At 37.2% G+C, this 17,559-nt stretch overlaps 1 non-coding gene across 1 annotated transcript; it reads right to left on the bottom strand.

Moving 5' to 3' along the window:
• Window positions 1–7,843: 7,843 nt before the first annotated feature.
• On the bottom strand, window positions 7,844–7,947 carry LOC130937020 (small nucleolar RNA R71). The gene has a single exon (XR_009068258.1). It is a non-coding gene; the product is annotated as a small nucleolar RNA R71 (small nucleolar RNA).
• Window positions 7,948–17,559: the final 9,612 nt, after the last annotated feature.

The raw sequence follows: 17,559 nt of genomic DNA on the forward strand, positions 1-17,559 counted from the left end.
TATGAAGGCATTTGCTCAAGAGCCTATGCAAAGGGAATTATAATCTCTAGCTTCTTAAAAGCTTTTAAGAATTTGAAAAATTGCCTATCTTTTTCTGTTTTCTGGAGTCTTTGAGGGTATGGTAACTTGGCCTTGTACTCATCAATCTTGGTTGATGAAGGCCGAGTGCTGTGTGTATTGGAAGGGGGATTACTAGCTTTCTTAGGAGGGTTGTTATCAGTATGTGACTGGCCTATCTTGCTTGGGTGTTCAATGCCCATATTGCTGCCCACTTCCTAGCGTTCAATGCTAGGGACACCACCCCCTGTTGGGCATTCAACGCCCTTGTTAGTGTCCTCAATCGGACGTTCAATGCTAGGGATTGATATCCTTCTTGGCGTTGAATGCTAATGACATTCCTCTTTGGGCATTCAATGCCCTCAGAGACGTCCTGGGCATCTATCTGGTGTTTCTCTATTAGCTTTTCTTTCTTGTTGTATTGAGGTTAGGTGTTTAAGGATTTCTCACTCCTCAGTTGAATAGCCTGGCATTCCTCTGTTATTTGTTTAGATAACTGCTGCCTTATTTGACTCAACTAGGCTTCTACATTCCTGTTAGAAGCCTGAGTTTCTCGCAAAGCCTCTTGCAATTCCAGTATTTGCTGGGCAAGGGCGTGTAGTTGCTGAGTTAATGGGCTATCCTGTTCTGGGGTTAGGCTAAGTAGATACTGCCTTAACCTTTCTTTTCATAGAAGTCTCAGCAGATGAGTACAGATGCTGATTAATGGCAACTGTCACAATAAGCTCTTGAGCCTCTTCAATGGTCTTTCTCATGTGCATGGAGCCACCAGCAGAATGGTCTAAAGATGTTCTAGCTATTTCTGAAAGTCCATAGTAGAAGATGTCTAATTGTACCCATTCTGAAAATATTTCAATGGAACATTTTCTTAGCATCCTTTTATATCTCCCCCAAACATCATAAAGAGATTCATTATCTCCTTGTTTGAAGCCTTGGATATCCAGTCTTAGCTGGGTCATCTTTCTTGGAGGGAAGTATTGATTTAAAAACTTGTCTACTAACTGTTTCCAAGTTTTCAAGCTAGTTTTAGGCTGATAATCAAACCACCTCTTTGCTTGGTCCTTTACCGCAAAAGGAAAGAGCAATAGTCTATAAACATCTTGGTCTACTCCCTCATTGTGTACTTGTCAGCAATCTTTAAGAAATCTGCTAGGAACTCAGTAGGTTCTTCCTGTCAAAGTCCAGAGTATTGGCAATTCTGCTGCACTAAAGTAATGAGTTGAGGGTTTAGTTCAAAGCTACTTGCTCTGATGTGAGGTATGCTAATACTTCTTACATAGAAGTTAGCATTGGGTTTTGTATAAGATCCCAGAGTTCTTCCAAACTCTTCATTATCTAAACTCTTCATTATCATTTGGGTTCATGATGAAGAAAGTTAGAAGAAGAGAAAGAAGAAAAAAGGTAGAAAAGGTAGAAGAAGAAATATAAGTAGAAAAGATAAACGAGAATAAAAATATTTTTGTTTTTATTTTATTTTTTTATTAATTTCGAAAATTAAAGTTAATTAATTAAAAAGAATTGAAAATTTAATTATTAAATTTCAAAAATAGAAGAGAGAGAAGAAGAAGAGAATTTTCGAAAATTAGAATAGAGAAGAAGTAGTTAGGAAGTTTTGAAAAAGAAGATAGAGAAGATAAGCAATTAATTAAGAAAGATTTGATTTAAAATAAGATACAGGATAAGAAAATATATGATGAGAAATTTAAAAGATTTGAAAGAGATTTGATTTTAAAATTTAAAAAGAAAAAACAAGATAGAAAAGATAAGATAAGTTAGGTAAGATAAGATAAGATAAGAAAGTTAAGAAAAGATTAGTTTTAAAATTAAAAAGATTAGAATTTTGAATTTTAAATTTGAAAATTAAATTTTGAATTTTAAATTTTGAATTTTAAATTTTGAAATTTAAAATTTGAATTTTGAAGTTTGAAATTCGAAATTTTGAATTTTTGAATTTTTGAAATTGAAACAAGATAAGATAAAGATTTGAATTTGAAAAGTTTTAATTTTGAAAATTGAAATTTGAAATTTAAATTGTGGATTTTGAAATTGAATTTTGAAATTTAAAATTTTAAAATTTAGAACGTTGAAATTTTAAATTCGAAATAAGATAAGATAAGATTTTGAAAAAGATATGATTTTTTATTTTGAAAAGATTTGAATTTTGAATTTTAAAGTTAAGATAAGATAAGATAAAAAATTTTAAAATTAAAATTTTAATTTTTAGTGAAAATTTTGAAAATTAAGTTAATTTTAAGATAGAAAAGATATTTTTTATTTTTGAATTTAATACAAGTAAAAGACACAAAACGTAAAATTTTTAGATCTAGCACCCCAAGTTTTCAAAATTTTGAAGGAAAAACACAACGGGACACCAAACTTAAAAAATTTGAAATCAAAGACTCTAATTTTAGAAAAGAAAGAAAAAACTTAATGACTCAAGATGACTCAAAAGGACACCAAACTTAAAGATTGACACAGGAATCAAACAAAAGACACTGATTTTGAAATTTTTTAGAGAGAAATACTAAAAAATTTCGAAAATTACCAAGAATAAGAACAAAAGAGTCAAACCAAAAACAAAGATTAAACAAAGAAAAGAAAAATTTTTGAAAAAGGTTTTAAATTTTTTTTCGAAAAATAAAATAAAATAAAATACTCTTCCAAAAATCAGAGACAATACCTGATCTAGGGAACATGATAATCCGTTTTCTTGTCCAAACTCAAACAATCCCCGACAACGGCGCCAAAAACTTGGTGCACGAATCCTCACACTTTCGTACAGCTATACCAGCAAGTGCACTGGGTCGTCCAAGTAATACCTGAGCGAGTCAGGGTCAATCCCACGAGGATTATGGTTTGAAGCAAGCTATGGTTATCTTGCAAGTCTTAGTCAACCGAATCAGAAGGTTGATAGATAGATATTTGTGAGATCTAAACTAAGTTGGCATGTAAATAAAGAAAAAGGGTAATCAGTAATAGGAATATGTTGAGTATTAGAGTTGCTTTGTCTTTCTGAATTAACTCTAGTATCATTGTCTTCTCTACTTGTGAATGATCTTTTCTATGGTAGGCTATATGTGATCAAAGCCATTGCCCGTGGTCATTGATCTCCTCTGCTCCAGATCTGAACCCCAGGGTTAGTGGGGATCTATTCTGATTGAGGGTGATGCTCCTGCAGTTCATTCTCCTTGATGATCCTACTCAAAATGCCAAAAACAAGGTTGAATCTTCCGGATCGGAGGATGCTACGCCTTTGGTTCTAGCCACTACCAAAGAGACCCTAATCTCCCTGTAAATCGGTTGAACTGATGTCTCGAGAAGTCCCCAATGAAGTCGTGGATTAGCCGTCTAACAGACGTATAGTCAAGTTGGTGGTTCATAATTGTCCAATGAAAGACGCACTCGGAACCCATGTAGAATGTGATAACCTTGTGCCAGTTCAACGCATTCATATTGATGAAGAACTAATATACATTTTAGAATTAATCAAACACGGATCGAAGAGAAATAGTAATACTTTTATTAATTTATAGGACTCAGCAGGGCTCTTCCCCTCAACCTAGGAGGTTTAGAAACTCATACAAAAAGGAAAATACAATGGTAAAAACGTGTAAAAGGGGCTGAGGATCATGTAAATATCCCTTAAATACTAAACTAATTACTAGTAAGGGTAAAATAGTCTTTTTAATGCTAAAATCCACTTCTAAGGCCTACTTGGTGAGTATTTGGGCTGAGATTTGATGACATCCACGTGCTGTGAGCTCTCTTGGGCGTGAAATTCTGGCTAGGGGTTCCTTTTTGGGCGTTGGAACGCCGGGCTCTGCTCCTGGGCGCTTGATGCCTGGAAGGAGGTAGGAGGCTGGCGTTGGACACCAGTTCTGGGCCTTCTAATCTGAAGCAAAGTATGAACTATTATATATTGCTGGAAGCTCTAAAAGTTAGCTTTCCATATCCATTGAGAACGCTCCATTTGGACTTCTGTAGCTCCAGAAAAGCTCTTCCGAGTGCAAGGAGCTCAGATCCGGACAGCATCTGCTGTGCTTTCTCTGTCTCTGAATCAGACTTTTACTCCAGCTCCTCAATTTCAGTCAGAAAATAACTGAAATTGTAAAAAAATACACAAGCTCATGGTAGAATCCAAAAATGTGAATTTAACACTATAACATATAAAAACGTAATAAAAACTAAACAAAACATACTAAAAACTACAGGAAAACAATGCCAAAAAGCGTATAAAATATCCGCTCATCCTTATCCATGGGTAACCCTTCTTGTAACGGGCATTGCCAATGGCCATGACACACTCCAGGCTTAAAGATGCCTATTGTTCGTGCCACAATTTCATACGCACTATAAACTATTATACATCTTTGGTAAGCTCTGGATGTCAGCTTTCTAACGCCACTAAAATCCTATCATTTTAAGCTCTGTAGCTCAAATTATGCTCCTTTGAAGACGAAGAGGTCAACCAGGCAAGGTCGCAGGCGTCATTGTGGATAACGCCCCTTATAATAGGCGTTGCCAATGCCAGATTCTGAGGCTCAAAATGAATGTCCACCCTATACTATGATATATTTCTGAAAATCTCTGGATGTCTACTTTTGAATGCTTTTGGAAGTGTGTCATTCGAAGCTTTGTAGCTCAAGTTATACTCCTTGGAAGGTGAAGAGGTCAACCTGGCTTGTAACATGTTGCTCATCTTTCTTCTTGACATTTTCAGGGTAAATTTCTCCCTTAGATTTAGTGTCCATGATGCCAAGGCATCTTAGGCTAGTTTCACTAGCATTTTTCTGTTAGTTTTAGTTGTTTTATGCATTTTCTTGAGCTTAAAGTAACCAAGAATGGTTAAATGAATAACAAAGCAATGAACCATCCAAACAGTATGATTTTGATGCAAATTCCATGAGTTTTTAGTTATATTACTTGAATGCTATGAATGGAAGATTTCTCATGAAATTTTGCAAGACTTTGATGCAGTTGTTTGGATGATTTCAGGGAAGAAGAGGCTAGGCAAGGAAGCAACAAAATCAATAAAGGAAGCTTGAATATCACATGGGGAGTTTAAGTTCCAGTTTAAGCTTAAACTGGAACTTAAACTGCCAAGCCATATAATGCTGGGAACTATCAGTGGCGTTTAAGCTCCAGTTTAAGCTTAAACTGGAGCTTAAACACCAAAATCATGAAAGCTGAGGAAAAGCTGAAAGTGGCGTTTAACCTCCAGTTTAACCTTAAACTGGAAGTTAAACGCCAGAAATGAGAAATGCACCAGGGAGCCATTTCCATGTTTAAGCTCCAGTTTAACCTTAAACTGGAGCTTAAACGTGTTCGACCAAAATTCTCCTCCAGGGTTGCTTTCTTCATTTCCACGTTTAAGCTTCAGTTTAACCTTAAACTGAAGCTTAAACGTGTTCGACCATTCCACACTCCAGGGTTGCTTTCTTCCATTTCCACGTTTAAGCTTCAGTTTAACCTTAAACTGAAGCTTAAACGTGCTTGAGTTATACCACCTCCAGGAGTGTCCAACGTTTAAGTTCCAGTTTAAGCTTAAACTGGAACTTAAACGTGCTTCCACAAAAGGCATCACTGGAAGTGTCTGGCGTTTAAGTTGCAGTTTAAGCTTAAACTGCAACTTAAACGCCACTATTTGAAAAGGTTTCTGGGCCAAAGATATTGCAGTTTTAAGTTAGCATTTGAGCACAAACATTAACTTAAACGTACTCTGGTATGAAACCCAATTGAATATCATGGTTTATGGGATTGGGCCTGAAGAATTGATGAGTCTGGAATTTCAATTTGTTGAGTCATGTGTCATTACTTGATTATCACTAAGTTGGCTCAATGAATGTTACAGAATTGGATCAGCAGCCTCATCAGGATTATGGATCATAAACCCAAAGCAAAAGGAAATCAGGGAAAGGCCTCAAAGCCCAAGAAACACAACAGAAGCTCAATTTAGAAAGTGTATAAATAGGATAGAATTTAAGTTAGTCAAAGGACTTTTGATCATTTTTTTCTAGTTTTCATACTTTTTGTAATTGAATTCAGAGCTATGACTCACTAAACCCCCTTTCATTGGGTTAGGGAGCTCTATTGTAATTCAATGAATCAATAATAGTTTTTATCTTCTTCTTCAATCTTTTCTCTTGAATTTTTGTTAGAAAGCTTCTCGATCTAATTCCATTGGTTAGTTGTCTTGGGAAAGAAACTATCCATAATTGGAATCCTTCGGAACCTTGGGAAAGGAATGGAGGATTCATGCTAGAGAAGCTTTCTCACAGTGAATTGGATTGGGGTTTGGATGGATATTGTGACATGTAATCCTACCAAATTGTGGTTCATGAAACTGTGTGGTATAATCAGTGATCGAGCGTCATCTCTTCTTATGAACATTTAAACCAAGGGATTGGGAATTTGTTTGTTTTTAGAGAGAATTGGTGAGCCAAGGGATTGGGATCCAATCATATAAGATTGCCAAGCAAAATTCAATGAACGCATTGGTTGAGGAAGGGATAAAAATGTTTTGATTCGGAGATCTCAATATCTCCTGAAACCCAATGAATTCCCCATTTCTGATCTACCACTTTCTCTTTACATTCTGCAATTAAATTCATGCAATCACCCCGATCCCTTTTTTTTTTAATTTCAGCAATTTAGCTTCTCGCTTTTTAATTCATGCAATTTAAGATTCCGTAATTTCAATTTCTTGCCATTTACGTTTCCCGCTAATTTTACATTCCGCAATTCTCATCTAAATCTTGATTCCGCTCAACTAGAACACACTTCTAATCCGAATTGCTCACTCAACCAATCCTTGTGGGATTCGACCTCACTCTATTGTGAGTTTTTACTTGACGATAACCGGTGCACTTGCCGGAAGGAATTTTTGCCGATCGGGCAATTTCCTAAAATCGTAGCATCAAGTTTATGGCGCCGTTGCCGGGGATTGGTTTTCGATTGACAATTCTCAAATTGGAAGTTAACTAGATTGAGCATTTTTCTTGTTTTGTTAATTCAGTTCAAGTTACTTGTTGAATTTTAATTTCTGCACTCTGTTACTTGCTTTCTTTCTTTATGCCTTTAAATTCAAGCAACTAACTCACTGACTCACTAACTATTTGAATTAATTCCTCAACTGCTCTAACCATACTCTTCCATTAACCAAGAGTATTTCACTTGTTTGTTGCCTGTGCTGTGTTCTTGTATGACAGGTAGGAGAGGAGAGACATCAACTCCTCCATATACCGAACCAGAGAAGACCCTTCATAAACTTAGAAGGGAAGCAAGAGGGAAGAGAGTACTGGGAGAAGAAGAATCTGAAGGAGAATCTGAGGACAATTTTGAGGAAGCTCTAGATCTCAACATGGATAGAGAAGTTCACAACCATGAGAGAGCTGATGGAAACAATGCCATTCCCGAGAGGAGGGTTCTTGGTTCATACATAAACCCAACCTCTGGGAATTGTGGTAGCAGCATTCAGAAACCACCCATTCGGGCCAACAATTTTGAACTCAAACCACAGCTAATATCACTAGTGGAGAATCATTGTTCATTTGGTGGGAGTGCTAATGAAGATCCAAACCAACATCTCACAAAATTCCTGAGAATTTGCGACACTGTGAAGTCCAATGGAGTCCAGGAAGATGCCTATAAACTGCTCTTGTTCCCATTTTCACTTAGGGACAAGGCAGCTAAGTGGCTGGAATCATTCCCAAGGGGGAGCCTAACAACCTGGGATGAGGTGGAAAGCAAGTTTCTGGCACGTTTCTACCCCCCACAAAAGGTCAATAGGCTTCGATCTGAGGTTCAGACTTTTAGACAACAAGATGGTGAAACTCTCTACGAGGCATGGGAGAGGTTCAAGGATTTGACAAGGAAATGCCCACCAGACATGTTCCATGACTGGGTGCAATTGCATATTTTCTATGATGGACTTTCTTATGAATCAAGGAAGGCTGTAGACCATTCATCAGGAGGTTCATTGAACAGGAAAAAGACTGTGGAAGAAGCCATTGAAGTGATTGAGACAGTGGCTGAGAATGAGTACTACTATGCTTCAGAGAGACACAACACTAAGGGAGTCATGGAGCTGAACCATGTTGATACAATTCTAGCCCAAAACAAGGTGTTTGCCAAGCAACTAGCAGAGCTCACCAGGAAATTAGAAACAAATCAAGTGGCTGCAATACACACACAAGATCAAGAGGAAGTAAACACTGAAGGAGGTGATTGGGAAGAGGCCAACTATGTGGGAAATCAACAAAGGCAACCATATGATCCACATTCCAACACTTACAACCCAGGCTGGAAAAACCACCCAAACTTTGGGTGGGGAAACCAGCAAACCCAACCACAAAACCACAAACCTTACAACCCCAACCAACATAACAATTCCACATACCAAAACTCCAACCAAAGATCATACCAAGCCACACAAAACACTTACTCCCAACCACCATATCATGGCCAAAATAATCAACCTGCCCAACCTAATCCGAACCAACAATTTCAAGATCAATTAAACAGGATAGAAGGAATGCTTGCAAACATGGGTCAGGACATAAGTGAGTTGAAAAGCTTTAGAGATGATGTGAGATCTACCTTAAGGAACCATGGTGAAAAACTCAAGAGGATGGAGTCTCGAGTAGGAGAGCTATCTCAACAGGCCCCCAAGTCAACTGCAGTGTTCCCTAGTGACACAGAAAAGAATCCTAAAGGGGAACAAAAGGGAGTAAGATGGGAAGAATGCAAGGCCATCACCATATTGAAGGAAGTCTCAGAAGAAGAAGGAATCAGACCCTCAGAACAGGAGCCAGAAATCTTGAAGGAAGGTGTGGAAGAAGCTAAGCAGGAAAGTGAAACTGAGCAAGCCAAGGAACTGCAAAATAAAGGCATGCTGGAAACATACCAACCAAAAGCACCATTTCCTCAGAGGTTAGGAGGAGGTGAAAAAGGGAAAACATATTCAAGGTTTTTAGAGACATTTAAGTCTCTCCATATCAATATTCCCTTTCTTGAGATTCTCCAGCAGATGCCTACACATATCAAGTATTTGAAGGAAATGCTGAGCAAGAAAAGAGTTTTGAAGGGAGGACAAACTGTAATAATGAACAAAGAATGCAGTGCCCTCATCAAGAAGGACATAGTCTCTAAGAAAATAGACCCAGGAAGTTTTTATATCCCCTGCATCATAGGGGAAACAAAAATTGACAGAGGACTCTGTGATCTAGGAGCTAGCATAAATGTGATGCCTCTGACTCTTATGAAGAGGCTACAACTGAATGAGGTGAGATCCACTGATGTAATCATACAACTGGCTGACAAAACTCAGAAGCAAGCTGAAGGGGTAGTTGAGAATGTGCTGGTGAAAGTGGAAAATTATTTCTTCCCCACAGACTTTGTCATTTTAGACATGGAGGAAAGCTACCTACACCCTATCATTCTGGGAAGGCCATTTCTAGCCACTGCTAGAGCGCTCATAGATGTAGAACAAGGAGAGCTAATTTTGAGAATACATGATGAACAGCTCATTTTCCATGTTTTCAAACCTGCATCTGAGCCTGAACCAGAACCTGAAAAGCCTAAGGATGATAGTAGACATCTGTGTTTAGAGGAAAGCAATCCAGCAGCTAAAACTCTGAAACAGTCCTTGGAAGGCAAACAAGAATTGCAAGAGTTAAAGCCACAAGAATCAATAGAAACAGCTCAGAAGGATCCTCCTGGCATAAGGGTCAATGAAGAAATCCTCAAGAGAGAGGGAAGAATTGTAAAGAAATTGCCAAGAGGGTGGAGAAACAAGAAAATTCCCACTGAAGGTTTCTCTCCGGGAGATAAAGTGATATCAAGTCATTATCTGCCAATCCCACCTGGCCTCAAAACCATTCCTTCCCAGCTCCCTCAAGTGTTCACAATCAGGAAAGTTCTTTCTATGGAACATTTGGAAATCATGAAGGAATCAAATGGGGACGTTTTCATAATGAGAGGAGAGGACATCAAGCACTACAATCCACCCTAACAAGCTGACCGTCAAGCTAATGACGTTAAAGAAGCGCTTGTTGGGAGGCAACCCAACCTGAGGTAATACTCCTTTGCTGTTTCTTTTATTTGTTTCAATAAAAAGGTGAAGTAGTTTCTGTGCATTGCAAAGAATTAAGTTTGGTGTTTCACACCAAACAATGAATTCGTGGATCAATAATTCAAAGGGGAATGTGTGACTCTAAGTTTGGTGTTCCACCATACAGATCAACTGAACACAACAACCTTTGAATTATATGAAAGGAACAACCATTCTAAGCAATCACAGAAATGCTTAAAATCCTTAGCAGCAACTTCATTCCAAGGAGAATTCAAGGATTCAAAGAGCAGAGGAGTAAGTAGGAGACTAAGTTTGGTGTTCACACACCAACTTAAGACTCAGACACTTGCCCATACATAGTTGAGCTAACCACTCAAGTGCTTGAGAAGCAAGCAACTTCATCACTCTTTGCAGGAAAGGAAACAAGGATCTTAGAAAGAACATGAAGCAACAACTAGGAGAAGAAGGAGAAATCAAATTGTTTCCTGGCAACAAAGAGAAAACAAGAAATTTCACAAGGTGGTGTTGTTCCTTGACCATTCTTTAAAAGGCAAACAAAAGCATGCTTGTTCTGGTTTAAACTGTAATTGTTGAATCTTTCTGGAATGTGAAGTTTTTAGTATGAGTGTTGGTTTACTGCTTTGAATAAAGTGAATGCCTAGATGTTTGGATATAACTTCACCTTCTTAAACAAATGCTTGCCATGCTTGTTCTGTTTCCAAAAATAAAAGAAAAGTTTGAACAAAAGTAACTTGGTTCATTTAGTGACAAATCAAGTAGAATTAAGTGGTGGTATGCATGCTTGATTGTTTAGTCAGCTCACTGGAAATTGAGTATAGAATTATCATTTTTGTGTAGAAATTGAATACTGTCTATGGATCTTGATGAATAAATGTCTTTGGCCATAAAAAAGAAAGAAAAAGAAGAAGAAAAAGCCACTGAAAAAGGCAACCAAAAAGCAAAAAAAAAATTGAGAAAATAAGCTAGGCACCAATGGTTTGAACTTCTGAGACAAATGCCTGTGGTGTTTATGTATTAAGGATATGCTTGGATGAATAGGTTCTGAGGAGTGTTTCAACACTTGGTAACTTGGGTTAACTAACCCGGGATTATCAACCAAAAGTCCATTATCAAGAGCAACCTAAATACAAAACATTTAGTCACACAAAGAGGTGCTGGGCACCAATGTCTCAAGAAGAAATGTGAACTAAAATGCCTGTAGTGGATATGTGTAGTGCACTGATAAGAAAAAGAAAATGCCAAAGGCTTGTGCAACACATGACACTGAGCAAACAAGGAGCAAAGGAGCTCTAAGAAAAAGAAAAACAAAGAAGAGAAAAGTGCCAAGGACATAAGAATAACAAGAGGCCATAGCAGTGTTTAATGGATGCAGTGAAAAAGTGATAATCTTGCCTGATAAGAATGAAAAAGTGATGCTGCAACTTTCTGCATAAAACCCTTCTGATGAACTTCAAATGCTTGCTAATATAGCCAATGTAATTGCTTTCTGATTCATACTTTCTTCTCAAATAACTCAGGACTTGCTTAGGGACAAGCAAGTATTAAGTTTGGTGTTGTGATGCCAAGGCATCTTAGGCTAGTTTCACTAGCATTTTTCTGTTAGTTTTAGTTGTTTTATGCATTTTCTTGAGCTTAAAGTAACCAAGAATGGTTAAATGAATAACAAAGCAATGAACCATCCAAACAGTATGATTTTGATGCAAATTCCATGAGTTTTAGTTATATTACTTGAATGCTATGAATGGAAGATTTCTCATGAAATTTTGCAAGACTTTGATGCAGTTGTTTGGATGATTTCAGGGAAGAAGAGGCTAGGCAAGGAAGCAACAAAATCAATAAAGGAAGCTTGAATATCACATGGGGAGTTTAAGTTCTAGTTTAAGCTTAAACTGGAACTTAAACTGCCAAGCCATATAATGCTGGGAACTATCAGTGGCGTTTAAGCTCCAGTTTAAGCTTAAACTGGAGCTTAAACGCCAAAATCATGAAAGCTGAGGAAAAGCTGAAAGTGGCGTTTAACCACGCCAGAAATGAGAAATGCACCAGGGAGCCATTTCCACGTTTAAGCTCCAGTTTAACCTTAAACTGGAGCTTAAACGTGTTCGACCAAAATTCTCCTCCAGGGTTGCTTTCTTCATTTCCACGTTTAAGCTTCAGTTTAACCTTAAACTGAAGCTTAAATGTGTTCGACCATTCCACACTCCAGGGTTGCTTTCTTCCATTTCCACGTTTAAGCTTCAGTTTAACCTTAAACTGAAGCTTAAACGTGCTTGAGTTATACCACCTCCAGGAGTGTCCAACGTTTAAGTTCCAGTTTAAGCTTAAACTGGAACTTAAACGTGCTTCCACAAAAGGCATCACTGGAAGTGTCTGGCGTTTAAGTTGCAGTTTAAGCTTAAACTGCAACTTAAACGCCACTATTTGAAAAGGTTTCTGGGCTAAAGATATTGCAGTTTTAAGATAGCATTTGAGCACAAACATTAACTTAAACGTACTCTGGTATGAAACCCAATTGAATATCATGGTTTATGGGATTGGGCCTGAAGAATTGATGAGTCTGGAATTTCAATTTGTTGAGTCATGTGTCATTACTTGATTATCACTAAGTTGGCTCAATGAATGTTACAGAATTAGATCAGCAGCCTCATCAGGATTATGGATCATAAACCCAAAGCAAAAGGAAATCAGGGAAAGGCCTCAAAGCCCAAGAAACACAACAGAAGCTCAATTTAGAAAGTGTATAAATAGGATAGAATTTAAGTTAGTCAAAGGACTTTTGATCATTTTTTTTCTAGTTTTCATACTTTTTGTAATTGAATTCAGAGCTATGACTCACTAAACCCCCTTTCATTGGGTTAGGGAGCTCTATTGTAATTCAATGAATCAATAATAGTTTTTATCTTCTTCTTCAATCTTTTCTCTTGAATTTTTGTTAGAAAGCTTCTCGATCTAATTCCATTGGTTAGTTGTCTTGGGAAAGAAACTATCCATAATTGGAATCCTTCGGAACCTTGGGAAAGGAATGGAGGATTCATGCTAGAGAAGCTTTCTCACAATGAATTGGATTGGGGTTTGGATGGATATTGTGACATGTAATCCTACCAAATTGTGGTTCATGAAACTGTGTGGTATAATCAGTGATCGAGCGTCATCTCTTCTTATGAACATTTAAACCAAGGGATTGGGAATTTGTTTGTTTTTAGAGAGAATTGGTGAGCCAAGGGATTGGGATCCAATCATATAAGATTGCCAAGCAAAATTCAATGAACGCATTGGTTGAGGAAGGGATAAAAATGTTTTGATTCGGAGATCTCAATATCTCCTAAAACCCAATGAATTCCCCATTTCTGATCTACCACTTTCTCTTTACATTCTGCAATTAAATTCATGAAATCACCCCGATCCCTTTTTTTTTTAATTTCAGTAATTTAGCTTCTCGCTCTTTAATTCATGCAATTTAAGATTCCGCAATTTCAATTCTTGCCATTTACGTTTCCCGCCAATTTTACATTCTGCAATTCTCATCTAAATCTTGATTCCGCTCAACTAGAACACACTTCTAATCCGAATTGCTCACTCAACCAATCTTTGTGGGATTCGACCTCACTCTATTGTGAGTTTTTACTTGACGATAACCGGTGCACTTGCCGGAAGGAATTTTTGCCGATCGTGCAATTTCCTAAAATCGTAGCATCAGTCCACTATCTAATGCCATATATGGTTGGAAAGCTCTTGATTTCTACTTTCCAATACCACTAGAATCACCTCATTTAGAGCTTTGTAGCTCAAGTTATTCTTGTTGGAGTATGAGAAGGTCAAGGTTGCAAATCCTTTTGACTTCTCTTTGTAGTTGGCGTTATTCAAACTAACGTTCCTTGTTATGTGCATTGTCAACGCCTTTTATATGATTCATATGTCATGGGCCATGCTTTCAAAAGCGTGGCCTAAGGTTCCAAAGCGTATCCAAGCTTCAAAGCGTGTCCAAAATCTTCTCTTTTCTTCTTTTGAACTTGTTTTGTGCTTTTTGCTTCCTTTTCTACCATTTTCTACAAAATTTATCAAATCAAAAGGATCAAATCAATATAATTAAAGCACCAAAACACATCATAATTAATCATTATGAATTCATTTTTTACAAGAAAAAGCATAGAAATACACAACATAATGCGCATGCATCAGAGCTTTGTTGATTCCATGAATTAACATACTAGCTTTTTCTTCCTATAATTTATGCATTGATATCTTTTCAAGAATAGGTTTTTGTTCTTCATCCTGAAGGTTTGAATGTGTTGGGAAATAATTCTTCTCTAACTTGAATTCTTTTAACTTTTTGGAAAAGTTGATTTAGTGAATTAAGCTTGAAAACCAATTCTCACAACTCTTAAGTTTTAAAACTAGCCTTGATAAGTGACATAAAATCAACTAGGGGAGATTCTTATAAATTGTGTGGTTTATAAATCAGTGAACATGCTCAACTCTTTTCTTAAAAAATTGACTAAGGGATTAGTGATTAATTATATCAAAGGGAAATCGAATTGCCAAGGGATTGGGGTTTGATTATTAATGATCAAGGTGGAAAGCGCAAAGTATTAATCTGGAAGTTTTAACATCTCTAAAACCTTAACTCTTATAATCATAATTAATTTTTAACACACACTGTCTGTATTCTTTACTTCATTGTTTATGTTCAAATCTTTCAAAAACCAAATTTTGATTGTCTAACTAGATTAATTGATTGATCATTGCTTGATTAATCTGTTAATCCTCGTGGGATTGACACTCACTCACCATGAGTTTATTACTTGGTATGACCCGGTGCATTTGCTGATGTTTTGTGCTTTAGAAATTCCACATCAAGTTTTTTGCGCTGTTGTTGGGGATTAATTGTGGTTAACAAAATACCAATCTATTGATTACCTAGATTAGATCTTTTTAGCATTTATTTATTTATTTGTTGTTTTTGTTTTATTTCCCCCCGGGAATTCCTTTCGTCACTGTGAAGGGAGTTTCAATTTAATTTTCTTATTGTTTTTGTATATGCAAAACAACAGGGATAAAGAACCTCTTCAATATGATCCTAAGATTGAAAAAACTCTTTGGCAACAAAGGATACAAGCTAGAAATCAAAGAGTTAAAGAAGAAATTGAAGAGGCAGTTGAAGAAGAATTTGAACTCAACATAGCAGAAAATGCAAATCACAATGTTAATTCTCCTCATTGTAGTATTGTAACACCTACTATCAATGTAAACAACTTTAAATTGAAGCCCCAGCTTGTCACACTAGTGCAACAAAATTGCCAATTCTATGAGAGCCTGCAGGAAGATCCGAATTTGTTTATCTCTAACTTCCTGCAAATTTGTGACACTATCAAGACAAATGGCGTCTCAGCTGAGGTTTATCGGTTTTTGCTATTTCCTTTTGCTGTGAAGGATCAGGCTAAGTAGTGGTTGGATATTCAGCGCAAGGAGAGCATAGCAACACGGGAGGACTTGGTCACTAAGTTCTTAAACAAGTTCTTCCCACCTCAAAGGTTGACTAAGCTCAGAACACATATTCAGACCTTCAGACAGCATGAACGAGAGTCCCTCTATGAAGCTTGGGAGAGGTACAAAGAGATGCTGAGAAAGTACCCTCCGGACATGTTTGCTGACTGGGTCCAACTTCAGATTTTTTATGATGGAATCACCCCTGCCTCATGGGTTTCATTGGACAATTCGGCTGGAGGATCTCGGCATATGAAGAAGACCACTGATGAAGCATTGGAGTTGATTGAAATGGTGGCCAAGTATCAATACTTCTATTCCTCCGAAAGATCAATGAGCAAGGGAGTTATGGAATTAAATGCCTTGGACACTCTGCTGGCTCAAAATAAAGTCATGTCACAACAAATTAATGCAATTACTCAACAATTAGTTGGCATGCAAGTTTCAGCAGTGAATGCTCAAGAGAATTCCTATGGCATGAGAAGTGGACTACCTCAAAGTGAAGGTTTGGAGTATGAATATTCTTCACTAGAGCAAGTACATTACATAGATAATATTCCGAGTGTGCATCAAGTAAGGAGGAAGCTCCCAAGAAGAAAGTGCCTAGATTCTGGAAGAACAAGATAACTCCTACTGAAGACTTTTCACTGGGGGAGAAAGTGGTGTTATCTTAAACTACTACATGAAGACACAGGGAGGAAATTCAAAGTGAGAGGGGAGGAGGTAAAGCACTATGATCAACCTCGACCTTAGGAAAAAACAATCACCAAACTAGTGACGTTAAAGAAGCACTTGATGGGAGGCAACCCAACATTTAGTATTTTCTTATCATTCTTCTTTTTTGTTTTATTGAAGGTTGTGTATGTATTTCATGGATTAAGTTTGGTGTGCTACACCAATAGGATATTTTCATTTCACTAGGTACTTGATCTAGTTTCACATTGAGTGTGTCACACTAAGTTTGGTGTTTACACACTAATTTTGGTGTTGCCACACCACACCTATGCAAGGTCCGCCCACCTTGCGAACACATTAACAACCTAGTTATTTTACATTGTTTTAGCTTTCATTTAGTTTTGTTTTAATTTTATTTGTTTTATTTGAATAAGCCTTTTCATTGCCTGATTGCTTTCACTTGATAATCCTGTTTATTCTTATTTCCATCATCACTATTTCTCTTTTTTTTTGTTCTTTGAGGACAAGTAATCATTCTATGTTTGGTGTTGGAGGCTATGCACTACATAGCCTTAGAGAGGATGAAGGCAAAAATGATGATTAAGTTTTAATTTCTCTCTTATTCCCTATCTTCTCTTCAATTTAGCGAGGAACACAATGAAGAGGGGTTTTGGTTGCTGAATTGCAGAAGTATATGGCTTATATAGTGTGGGCTTGGGCCTAACTTGGGCCCGGTTTAGCCCGTTAGCCCAAATTTGGGTCAAAATATTTAAAATTAGTGTTTTAAATACGTATTTTAAATATTTTTTACTTTTGTAGATTACAAAATTTAATTTTCTAATCCACTTGGCTCATGATTAACTTATTAGTTAATTATTTATGAATTTACAGGATTTTACATCCTACCCATCTAATTAGGAATTTTGTCCTCAAAATTTCGCTCGTTGAAAGAAAACAAATGAGGGTAGCGCTTCTTATCTCAACGTATAATTCCTCCACCTCTTGCTAACCTTCCAGAGCAATTTCGTATTCCACAACCGCTTTTTCACATCATAATCATCTTAGAGTTATCAACAACCACCCCCTTCCACCGCGCCACTCTGATCATAAGCCACTAAGAACCTACTCATTCATCAATTTAAGTTCGAAGAGAGAGAGCTCGCGAGAGAAAGGCATTGCCGTCAGTTTTGTCTTGGATCATCGGCACTGGAGCTCACCGAAACTGCTTGGGATTTGCCACTGATGAGCGG

The sequence above is a fragment of the Arachis stenosperma genome, chromosome 6, assembly GCF_014773155.1.
Source record: "Arachis stenosperma cultivar V10309 chromosome 6, arast.V10309.gnm1.PFL2, whole genome shotgun sequence".
Lineage (NCBI taxonomy): Eukaryota > Viridiplantae > Streptophyta > Magnoliopsida > Fabales > Fabaceae > Arachis > Arachis stenosperma.